Source organism: Rhodnius prolixus, unplaced genomic scaffold (assembly GCF_049639745.1).
Source record: "Rhodnius prolixus isolate KJV_2025 unplaced genomic scaffold, Rpr scaffold_6, whole genome shotgun sequence".
Taxonomy (NCBI): domain Eukaryota; kingdom Metazoa; phylum Arthropoda; class Insecta; order Hemiptera; family Reduviidae; genus Rhodnius; species Rhodnius prolixus.
Window position 1 is genome coordinate 35,734,304 of NW_027411634.1, and position 12,506 is coordinate 35,746,809.

General features: G+C 34.4%; 1 protein-coding gene across 4 annotated transcripts in view; it reads left to right on the forward strand.

Moving 5' to 3' along the window:
* Window positions 1–12,506, forward strand: part of LOC141460039 (extracellular serine/threonine protein CG31145) — a 284,669-nt gene that overhangs the window by 55,494 nt on the left and 216,669 nt on the right. For 3 of the 4 annotated variants that reach the window (XM_074139651.1, XM_074139656.1, XM_074139655.1), the window contains exon 2: window positions 1,906–1,942. The exons of the other annotated variant lie outside the window; for it this stretch is intronic. The gene's annotated coding sequence lies outside the window, so the exon portion shown is untranslated. The remainder of the gene's footprint in view (window positions 1–1,905; window positions 1,943–12,506) is intronic. 4 annotated transcript variants of the gene reach the window in all.

Sequence of the window (12,506 nt, forward strand, 5' to 3'; positions counted from 1 at the left end):
TTTAAGAGACAGAACTGTGCGCCGCTAAAGGAAGTTTAAATTAATTAACATTGTTTGTCCTATTAGATGTGAGGTCTCTCAATTCAACTTTATGTTCATATTTCTAATTAACCTTATGTTTAACTTTCTATCACCAATCAAACTGTGCCTTGATTCTCTCTCTCTCTCACTCTACCAACACTCGTTTGAGGTATTCAGGTAGCAGCGTTCAATATATATCAATTCTACTATATTTCAAATTCCGTCAAAACTCAATCTCAAAAAAAAAAAAAAGACAGTTTGTAAAAAGATGGCGATCACGTCACCAAATTTGAATTTCAACAATATTTTACGGCAACACATCTTTGGCACAGTTTTTAAGGATCAACCTTGTGAATAAGTACACAGCCTATCGAAAAATGAAAACTTAAAGGAAGCTTATCAAACTAGATGTTCCATTTAGGCACTTCTAAACACTTTGATACAAATCCATAAACCGGAAGTGATACTTTATAGTATTTAGTGCTCCTCCTTTGTTATTTCCTCTAAGTGTGTCGCGACCGCATGAAAATGTTTTGATTTAGAGTTTTAGCCACGAATATCCGTTTTGCAACCTCTTTCGCGAAAACAGGTTAATTTTTTTTTGTGAATGGACCCTTAAACTCATTCCGGAAACTTCCATATATAATTGACTGACTTTGACAGACGTGTTAAAACAGTAATGTAGTTGTACTGCGTTGTCTAAATAACATTATAAATAGCTAAACATCGTAACACTATTTTGGTACCAAGATGATGGATGATAGATTGGTATTATGCTAGGTGATTGACAGGAAGTGCACTATAACGATATCCTGCACTACTATAGTGTTCCTCCACATTATTATATCAACGATGGTTTGATAAATCGAGAATACAACAGAGTAGTACTACTGCTTATACAATTGTAATGGCAAAACTAATAGCACATCTGCTTTACACTAGCGGAAATGGCCGTAAACTACCAAAACTATAGTTTTGACATCCTGTACAAACTGACTGAGAATATGGAGAGTTTATACGTATACTGATACAAGAGTTCAGCCACCTGTTCCAGTAAAGCCGTTCGAATGTTATTTGGCAAACTGTAACAGTTACATGCAATGTTCAGGCACAAAGTGACAGAGTCACTAAATTATATTTAGTATGTGTTTGTTAACTGGAAAATGTAAATAATCAATTGCCCGTCCAGCCCTTCATAAAAAAGAAGTGAAGATTCACGAATTTTAAGGCGCCCTCACAGAGTGGGAAAAAGTGTTTTTATCTACAAATTATCTGATGACTTCTACTTCGCACAGAATATTTCTGTCAAAATATTTGAAATAAAAGTGATATAACTAAATTAAAGCTATTAGTTAGCAAGTTAACTAAAAAATATTAAAGCCGTTATCAAGGAGAACTCTCCCAGAAAATGGCACTTCTAAACTTACAATTTTGACCAAGAACTTATATTTAATGGCGGCACCAATTTTCGTATTTGAGTTCTGCTGTTTACACTAACTCTGATAGACCGACAGATTCACACACAACACAGGAAGTCTAAAAAAATTAAAAGAAAAAGGAGTAAAAAGTATTTAATGAAATTTTCAGTTAGTTCCGTTTCAATTAGAAAAAATCACCACTAAGCAAATAATTGCTAGTTAAATTTTAAATGAAAAATGGACCGTTTAAATTCTATGATAATTACGAAAGATGTGAATTTAAAATTCAAATTATAAGCTTTAAAGTTAGTATTCCTTGCATACAGGAAATGATGCTATGAGTACAGCCTCTTAGTAACTACAAGAATTCTCATTCCCTTTACGATCTAAGGATTAGTACCTTTCTGCTTTGTAATTAAAAATAAAATTTTAAGGAGTAATAAATCCTTTTATTTTTCTGTTTCAGGGATACTAAAGCGTTAAGGAAACAGGTCATGAAAGAAGTAAGGAAAATTCTTATAATTTTTCTCTAAAATATTTAAATGCTTCTATTTTAAATGCTTTCTCAGTGTTAACTATTTAAATTTTATATTCAGAATTAATTAATAAGACTTTTTATTTTCATTTACTTTGCTAATTATAAGCGAGTTTTGCATAGGAGTTCATTTTTCGATAAGGAGTTTTCGATAAGGACTAGTAAGAATTCTTGACTAATCATTGATAAGATATTATTTTTAAGAAATCTTGAGTTTTGTTCAGTTATAAATAAGTATTGCCGGACAAAAAGAGATTATTTGAACAATGGAGTGATAGAATTTGTAGAGCAATTGTTAATTTTAAAAGCAATAGTTCTAGCAAAACGTGTACATATAAGTAAAGTAATGCCTAGTCTTGAAGGCGGGCTTCACGTCCAATTACCAAATTGGGTTTCGTGGATAGAGGCGACTAGCAAACGTACTTTACTGTAAACTTCTCATGTTAAACATTAAATAAAATCCAACTAGGCCTAGACTAGCCAACAGTACATCTTAGCTTTGCGGGTCTAGCCTATAACCGCCTAACATCTTTTCTACTCATTTCTCATATTAAACATTAAAAAAAATCCAAGGCCTAGACTAGCCAACAATACATCTTAGCTTTGCGGGTCTAGCCTATAACCGCCTAACATACTTTTCTATAAATTTCTCATATTAACCATTAAAATCCCAGGGAATCGAACCCACTAAACCAACAATACCTCTTAGCTTTGCGGGTCTAGCCTATAACCGCCTAACATACTTTTCTATAAATTTCTCATATTAAACATTAAATAAAATCCAAGGCCTAGACTAGTACCGCAATACATCTTAGCTTTGCGGGTCTAGCCTATAATCGCCTAACATACTTTTCTATAAATTTCTCATATTAAACATTAAATAAAATCCAAGGCCTAGACTAGTACCGCAATACATCTTAGCTTTGCGGGTCTAGCCTATAACCGCCTAACATACTTTTCTATAAATTTCTCATATTAAACATTAAATAAAATCCAAGGCCTAGACTAGTACCGCAATACATCTTAGCTTTGCGGGTCTAGCCTATAACCGCCTAACATACTTTACTGTAAATTTCTCAAATTTTTGTCTGCTTAAATTTTCTCAAATTCTTTTTTAAACTCTGTATAGTTGAGTGGTTCTACAAATTTTATTCTCAGGAAATTCTAATTAAGGGTACTTTGGCTAGAGTATGGTTGGATTTCATTCTAATGTGCTATTTCAGTGTAATGTAAAGACATCACCTGATAAATCTTAATAAAGAATTAATATTTGTATAAAGATACAAATTTGTAATTATTTTTGATAATCAGTATTTTCTGTGAAAAGCCAACGATTGCAATGCTACCACTTACCAGCAGTTAGAGAATAGTGAAAATGGAAAAGCTTATTGGTTAAGTAAAGTTTAAAAAGTCATTCGGAAGAACAAAGTGGAACCAAGCTTTTTAATAACTTTCAAGAAATTGTAATGAAGAGAACGAATCCTTTATAGTTCACTTTTAAACCATCTACCAATTCTATTGAAGTGGTCTTGTCTAAAAGCTTAGAAAAGGAAGTTAGAAAGATCATTATAGAAAAAAGGTTGGTACCAGTGGCGGCCATCTTGATCGGCTAAATTTACTTTTTCAATGAGTTTATTAGTAGGAAGAAAGTGATTCTAATGTTTTTTCCTTAGTTGAGCAGAATAGAGGATATAAACCAATGAAAAGTAGAGAAGTGGAACTCTTAACCAATGAAATAGAGCGAAAGAAAATGTGAGAAAGGAAAACGAAGTAAAACGAACTTTTAGAAAATTTATTGCTTTTCCTCTTAAGAGTCTGACTTTTATGGTCTGTCTATTGAAGAGAATAAATCAAAAAGTCAAAGGAATAAATGAGCCATCAAATCGCAATTGAATAATCGATAATCGGATGTGAACACTCACTCATGAGAGTCTCTTCGGTTCAGAATATTCTGAACATGCCCCCCCTCTAGAGTGGTTTTAGGTAGGGTTTCTTTCCTTCGAACACTTAGTAACTACACAGGTCTCTAAGAAGCCTCGCGTAAAGAGGGCAGTCGACTAGTAGAGAGGGATTCACTCTATGGTGCCATGGTGTTATCCACATACCCCTACAACGTGCTGTAGATGTTCTAAGAATGGCTGAACCGGGGGAGGGGGAAAAAGGACCTAGCTATTCCGAGAACTCTAGGAAAATGATTAGTCGATAGTCAGGGATAATCTCGATCTGGTTCCCTAGCAAGCTCCAGATATTCTAACCATGGCACCCCCCAAAATTAGTAAGTAAGCTGAGTGTGTTCAAAGAAAGTTAAACCTTTCCAACCCTTCTTAACACCCAGGCTCTCTGGGAAGAGTCAGCAGTTTGGGATAAAAAATCCTGGTGCCTAAATAACCCTCTCAGTGAGGATTGTTCTCCTCCGCTAACTACCCAGGTTTCCTAGAATACTCAAAGGAAATGTAGTTTGAGCTTCATGTTTTCGAGCTAGGGTGCACACTTTCTGAAACCCACTTTTTTTTTTAGTCTCAAAGCGGATATTTCCGCTAAAAACGGTGATATTGAAGGTTTGATGGTAAAAAATTAAAGAAGTAGTTGAAGAGTTTCTTTATTTCCGGTAAAGCGATTTACTTCACAAACTTCGAATTCTGTGAGCAACATATCAAGGGGAGGAACATTGGAGTTTATTTTTTATTAAATGATATTTTATTTTAATATCGATCCAGTAATTAATTACGAATCGAACATCGTGATTCGAGTGTTAGTATCGATGCCTAGTTAAATTGAAAACACCATTGTGAACTTTGATTTATCGCTGTCTAGTCGATTTCGTTTTTCGCTCATCAATCTATCTCCCTTTCTTTACAAACCCTCTCTCTTACCATCCATCCTCTTTGGATGCATTCCAAATCGTTGGTTACAAATTCTGTGAAAAGCCTATTCATTATAATGATTCAGAATCAGCCAGAATGGAGTATATATTCAACAGCGGCTCGCTTTTCTTACGTGCTGTATAAACGCGGTGGGTGGTTAGGTTGGGTTGGAAATTGTGTAGGGTGTTCAGTGGAAAAGCGTAAAGTGGTGGTACGTTGGCGGCATGATCTTCCTCCATTGCAACAACAGCGCAACCAACACAAACCAGATCTTCCTTTTACCCAGCCAAGAAGGAGGCTGGCCAATATCCTACCCAAAAACTCATCCTAACTAACTCACAACGATATCACACGTAGGGTATCTCTGGCCCAAGTTTTCAGTTTGATCAACGATCCAAAGCCACATATATCTTGCGCATGCCAAACTCACTTTACTTTTAACTCAATTTGTCATCATTTAACGAAGAAAGAAAAAAGAAATCTGATGTGTTCACTCACACGACTTTTTTCTTACTGCGGTTTCTGTAATTAATTATTTTTTAAACTTCCGACTTTTTTACTAAAAATGCACATCGATACTGTTCGATACTGTTGAAGAAAACCTAATGTCAAAGTTCCGGCAGCATCCCACTAAAATCTCTGCAGAAAAAATTCTCCAAACCAAACAGCCGTTCAGTGACACTACGAACGTCCCAGTTTATTATATTCTTCCTAATCGGAAATTTCAGCAACATATAGAATTTTTAACAATTTCACAGAATAAATCGATGTTTGTTTGAGAAATATGTTGCCAAAAAATTTGGGGGGGAAGGCATTTTCAAAAAATTGTTTTCTTGCTTTATTTTTATTTTTTAAAGGCGCGTCAACTTTTTTTTAATCTTTTTTTGGCACTTGGAGCTTTTTTTTTTCTTTTCAATGCACTCCGGACAGTGTTCTCTCGTTACAGACAAGTGCATCACCGGTTAGTGAGCTGCAAGTAGCTCCTAGGAAATTCAAAACTTTAGGGGTCGAGCAGCTGGATGCTAACCAGGAATTTCCGCTTTAGAATTCATTATTCGGTAACCACTGAACTGATCCTTTCCTTTCGGTTTTTGTTTTTGTTTTTCTTGCGAACAGACTTTCATGAATGAAGTATCAATTGATTCGTAATTTTATTTAGATCCGCTTTCTAGCCGAGTCTTTATACGTTATAATGTAATAATCATGCAGTTAATTTATTTAGAGTTCAATTTCAAGAGACTCTTTGTCTACAAAGCTCATTAAAATAAAGAAAACAAATTTTAATATAAATCCCATTTACACTCGACAGATTTAATATTGTGCCAACTGTTTTAACACATTAAATGAATTTAAGTGTGTTTCCGTTACATTTCTATGTGCGTGTGAGTGTATATAACATGTTCATAGCTCTTTACATACATTCTTAGTGCTCTTAATTAAATAAAATAATACATTTCATTGAAATTAAACACTCCACATTGTATAAATTTTGACAATGAGTTTGGTAATTATATATATTTTCATTTGTTGGTGAACTTACAAATTAATTATAACAGTTTTTTAACAAATTGAAGCAACAAAGTATTACAGCGACCACTCAACCATTCAAATAATATTTCATCATTAAATAGAATGAAAAATTAAATTTCCTTCAGCAAAAAAAAATTATTAATTATTACCTAATTAATTTCAAAACAGTATTTATTATTAGCGCACAGTTCAGGTTTTAGGTTTGTGATTGAGCCAAGTTTAACACAAAAATGTAATACATTTGGACGCATTGTTTGGTAAATATGTCAGAATAGATTAAGACACTGTTCTAGTATACGCTTGAAATCGTCTTTTGATGTTCTTGCGAAAGAGAGGGAGGTAAAAACGCTGCCGTTAGATCGTGAGGAATTAACATGGAACTATTTGAATGGCATTGGCCTACAAATTCGATCTCGTATAAATCAAATTATAAAAATAATATGGGTTAACTCTCAAATGACTTATCTTTTAGCTCAGTTTATGGATTTATTTTTTATTTGGAAGAAAAAAAAGATGATTAAGTTGATATATTGAGAGATGCTGAACCAGGAAGTACTAGGCGCAAGCTGCAAGCTGCAAAGTGCATACCGCTCCCCCTAGAACCGCACTGAAACCCTTAAAAAAGGGGGGGAAAGCAAACCAAAGTGATAGGCCTAACTTCAAATAAAATATAAAGAAACAATTCAACCAAAAATTTGAAAAAAGCCAATCGCCGCTTCTGAAGACAGCAATATTCTTAGAGTGGTAAGAGATATTATACAGGTGTTAGTCTGGGTATTGGGATCTGGAGAGAAACTCGGAAAAATTGTAAGAGTAAGAGAAAATCGCGTTAGTTTTCTCATCAAGAAAAGTACCAAACAAAAATTTGAATCAGTGCAGTTAAAAAAAAAAAAATCTGACCTTGAAAGTCTGCTTTCTAGATTCAAAGTTTCAGATCTGAAACAGAAAACAAAGTAGATGTTATTCTTCAGCGTTCATGTTTTCAGAAAAAAAAAATGTGGAAGGCTGAAACGTTGGGAGACGAAAAATAAATTATAATAAATGGAGAGCAGTAAAATATTTTTCCTAAATTTATTGAAAACTCAAGTTCGTGGATAAGTACGAATGAATAACTTCCGTTTACGTAATTACGTATTTGTAAATATTCACGATAATGACATGATCCTGTCGAAGGAAGTGTGACGTCACAGTACTCCCTGTCCCCCACGACCCAGCTAAATTCATTGATCTCTGAATAAAAACTTTTCAGACCAAAGTGATGGATTTAAGATCATATCTATTGGTCCAAGTATCATCTAAAAACATACTTTATGTTCTAAGATCCGCTTTGGGTGAACTAAAGTTCTAGAAATACTATGAGAATTGTCTAGCTCTAGAAAGCTCATACGGGAAATTGCACTGCCGGATGGATTGACGTATGTACGTTTGTCTGCCCACAATTTAAAGAAAAATCATTGGATAGATTGCGAAAATAAAAACGGAAAAAAATCGATTGAATAAATTAGCATTTCTTTTCAATCGATTTTATTCTTTTTTTTTTTTTTTTAAATCTTTTATTGCAACAAGCAAATACGGTGAAAGGGAAAAGAAATAACGGGAAATCATGATTGGAGAAGGCACCCAGTGGTGCCACTCCAGTAACGTGCTTAAGATAAGAGAAGATCACAGGCCATCTTCTCTTCAATCTCCTTAGAGGATTACCTGGTAATGTGGAGGAAGATAGGTGATCTATGAGAGGGTTAGGATGAGCTGCTGTAGAGGAATGAAATTTGAAGAAACGAGTGTTAGCAAGATCTGTAATGAAAGGAATTTTGAGGTCATTATGGATAGTGAGGTTAGATACATAGAACGGAGCGTTAAGAAGTTTTCGAAGTATTTTTGACTGTAATGTCTGGAGGCGTAGTGAGTTGGAACGCTTAGTCGATCCCCATACTTCGATGCCGTATGACCAAATGGGTCGCAGTAACATTAGATATAAGAGTCTTTTGTTATGTAGGTTAAGTTTCGAACGTTTGTCAAGTAGTCTGGCGAGAAGTTTGCAGCGTTGGTTAGTTTCTTGTCTTTTCAGTCTAGTATGGGGATTCCATGTCAACCGTTTGTCTAGGTGCAGTCCAAGGTAACGTACTTTGTCCACAGCTGGTATAGGAGTTTGGTTCAAGATGACAGGAGGTAGGATTTTCCGTCTGAGAGTAAATACTATAAACTTAGACTTCGTAACGTTGGTTTTGATTCTCCATTTGACGATTTTATTCAAATTTAATTTTAATGTATACACACAAAAAAAAAAAGCCTTAGAGCCCATTTTCAAAAATCAAATTGCAACTTACTTCTAATCTAATCATAAGAGAATTGGCTCTGCCTGTCCTATAATTTTGGAAATTCTTGCTAAATCCAGAGAACGTTCACACAATAAACATGGGTTGGTAACTGTTGAGATAATTGAGGTGGATAAATATTTGGTTTTGGCAAACCCATGGGTAAACTCTAGCTCACCATCGTAAACTTTAACATCGTACACTATTTGTGGTGTGTCCACATGACAGTGGATCCAGCATTATTGTTACTTCCAATACAAATAAATCCATTACGCAATTTAAAGCTTGAGGAGATTTTGCTGATTCACAATCCTCTTTTACATATTCTCAATAATCAAAGCTTGTATTTTCGATAAAAAACCTAAATCGAAATATCAAATCGATTTTATCTTACTAAAAAAAGTAAAATTATTTTTAAAGACTAGTTGGTGGTAAATGAATTGTAAAAAAATCTAAAGATGTTTTCAAAATACGAAAAAAAGGGAGGTTATCAACTCGACTTTAGGTTATTTATTATATAATAGGTTAGATATTAGTATTACAAAGATTAACATTTTTAAACATTAATTTATTGTTTACTGATTTTTATAATTATTTAAAAAGCCAGCCAAAAAAGGTTTCCAATTCAATTTTATATTGGATTCTCACTACAGGCTGAAACCAGGACTACCAGTCGGAGGGTCAAGAGGGACCAGACAGGGTGAAGGTAGTGTAATTGGATTATTGTGGGAGAGGGTAAGGAATGAGAAAATATAGGAATACAGGAGGAACGGATTTTTTGTTTTTGCTTAAAGTAAATGTTACATATTTACATTGGTCTATTTATATTTTTGAATTCCACTTGATAAGCCAGGACTGAAGGAGGGTAAGGTGATTTTGGAGATAGGACGGGATACGTTATCTGAATCGGCGTATGGTGCCAAAGTGGTCTTAAAATCGGCTAAGTTGCAGGGTTGTCAAGATTAAATTAGTATATCAGGTGCTGTGTTAAAAATAGTAAGGTACTAGGATACTGGATTGGTGTACAACATCAAGAATTGGATGTATTGATGAGAATGATGTATCTTTGCTAACCTGAACTAAACTTATGATATGATTTTGATCCTTAATTAATTATTTGGAACAATCCATTTTTTTTTTGTTCAGTAGATTTATTGAGATTTACAACTGCAGATGCGATTGCTCCTGCAACAAGTAAATCTAGTAGCTGATACGCTAACATGTGAAGATTTTACCACCCATTAGTGGTTATCCAATGAGTCAGTTGTTAGGCTGCACCGAGTATAAATCTTAAGGCTAGCGCTGTTTTTCAATCGTAAGATAAGGATTGTAAGGTAGAGTCAAAGATTTGGAAAAAACTGGCCCATCAGAGGGTTTAGGAGGATATGCGGAAAGACGAGACTTCTTGTATCGGGGGCGGTGATTGGGGACTTGAATGAAAGGTACTTTTAGAGAGTACGGAGCTTTTGTATTGCAGCGCAGAATTTCTGACTGCAGTGTTTTGAGTCAGTAGATGTACTGTGTTTGACTGAACCGCACAATTTGACGTTGGTAAGTCCAAAACGATTTCAGTAGCACGTTTTGTTGTTTAGCGTCAATTTTGATCGTCTGTCAAGGAGTCTTGCCACTAGATCGTAGCGTTTTTTGTGGCGTCTAATATGTGTGTTTATAAAACATTCCAATATATATATTCCAATATATTTCAGCAATTTAAAATTGTTTAATTCAAGTTGCTAAACCTGTCTTTCTTTTAATGATTTTGAAATAGTTTTAAATTTTACGAAATTATGAAACTGTTTTATGAAAATAAAAAACAAATTTAACCACTGAGGGTATGAGGCCATATGATATTAATCTAAATATTATTCCACTTTGAGCATTACTCTTGAGTAGAGATCCGGAGCACGCAGTCTGGTGATGACTATTTTAATTTAATGGAGCGCAACCAACTAGACTTTGAGTTTTACGCAGTTTACTTTTAGCGGTCACTTAACTTCCTCTTTAATTCTGATTGCCTAATCAACTTACTGATGTTAACGGTAACTGATCTTAATCAATGGCTTGAACTTTTAATCAATTATTTCTATTAGTAATTTCCATTTTTTTTTTTAATGAAGGGAAAACTTAAAAATTTAGTAATATGGCAGATTTTAAGGATATCTCCAAAAAATTTGTCGTCGAAACTTCTAGCGTTTTGCAAAAACAACATTCCGTGAACAAGAATGGATTTATGTTATGTGCTGATATTAAAAAGCGGTTAGAAAATTAAAGACGCGTTTTTGTTTTGCTGCCTATTTTAAGGTAAAGTGGTTTTAATAAAAAAAACACAAACGTCATATCAAAAAAACGTCTTATCAGTTTCAACTATTAGACTATAGTAGCCTTTGTAAATAGATCGCTACGCAATGCTGCTGGTTATTTTTTCATTCCAGTTGGTGAAAACATGTGTTATTTACAAATTGTAAAATCTAATTTTAAACATTTTCTTATCGAATACATTTTTGTTTATAAAGGCGATTCCTATTTTATTCCTTTTTTTTTTAATTATTGGGTGGGGATGAAAGAGGAAAAGTTATTTCATAATAGTTTTAACAATGCTGATGAAAGATAGTCATGGATTGATGCGCCAGAATTAAGGCGCCGCAGCTTAACAAGTGAATAGATACAGGAAGTCCAAATTCTAAACACAAGTTGAGCTAAGAAAACCACAAAAACAGAAATGATTCCATTGAAAAAAATGGAATCTGTGCTCGAGATATTTTGAAGCGAAGATTCACACTATTCGAAAAGAATACATATTTTGAATGTGAACGTGTAAGGGGTTGTTTTTTTGTTTTATGATTTAAGGCGCGTCAACATCTAAGGTTATTGGCGCCCGGAGCTTTTTTTCAGTGCACTGCCGGCCTCCGGACAGTGTGTTCTCTCGTTACAGACACACTGTCCATCACCGGAGCTGTAAGAAGCTCCTAGGAAGAGAAAATCTAAGGGTCAGCAGCTGGATTCGAACTCGGGACCTCCGCGTGGAAGTCTAGTATTCTAACATCATAGCTAATCCCTTCCCTCGGGGTTGTGTTAAAAAACGAAATAGCAGGATACTCAAAATTGTTGAGATCCTGTTTAATTACACTTTCTGACAGGAAATTGGTAAAAAATCTATCCAAACGGGAAGTGCGATTATACAGTAGTTTGTCGAAAACCTTTTCGCATAACAATCAATCAATCAATCAAACTTTTGATGGAAATTTATTGATCAAATAAATTTAAGAATGAAAATTTTGATTTCAGATATTAATGATAAGCAAATTTAGACGAAAAATATAAACAACGTGGAATTGTTAAAATAAATGTGGGAACACTGAGTGCAAGAATTTTGGTTACTTCGCCAGCAGTTCCCATAATTATGTTGAAAATATCAGTGTTTCTATCTAAATATTCTTTATTAATAGAATCTTATCCAAGAATTCTAACCCAAAAATGATAATTTTTTACCTTTTACTTTCAATGTATAAAAAAAATATGATCTGAGTGAAAAAGTGGTAAGTCGTTTAGTTTTTTGTTTTAAGTTGAAGGCGCCTCCGCTGTCTGTGGTCGAAGGCGCCTGGAGCTTATTGCTCTCTCTCTCTCTGGACAGTTAGCTTTAAGAAGCTTGGAGGCGGCCATCTTGACGAGTTCAAGAGGCTTTGCGGGGAAAATCGGATTGCAAGTACTCATTTGCTGCAAAACTGGCAGTTCTAAAGCACGTCAAAGTCGCTGACAGAATGGAAACTTGACAACTTCTTTAACAATACATCTGGCGTATCGTGGCCGATTGATTTCCAGAAAA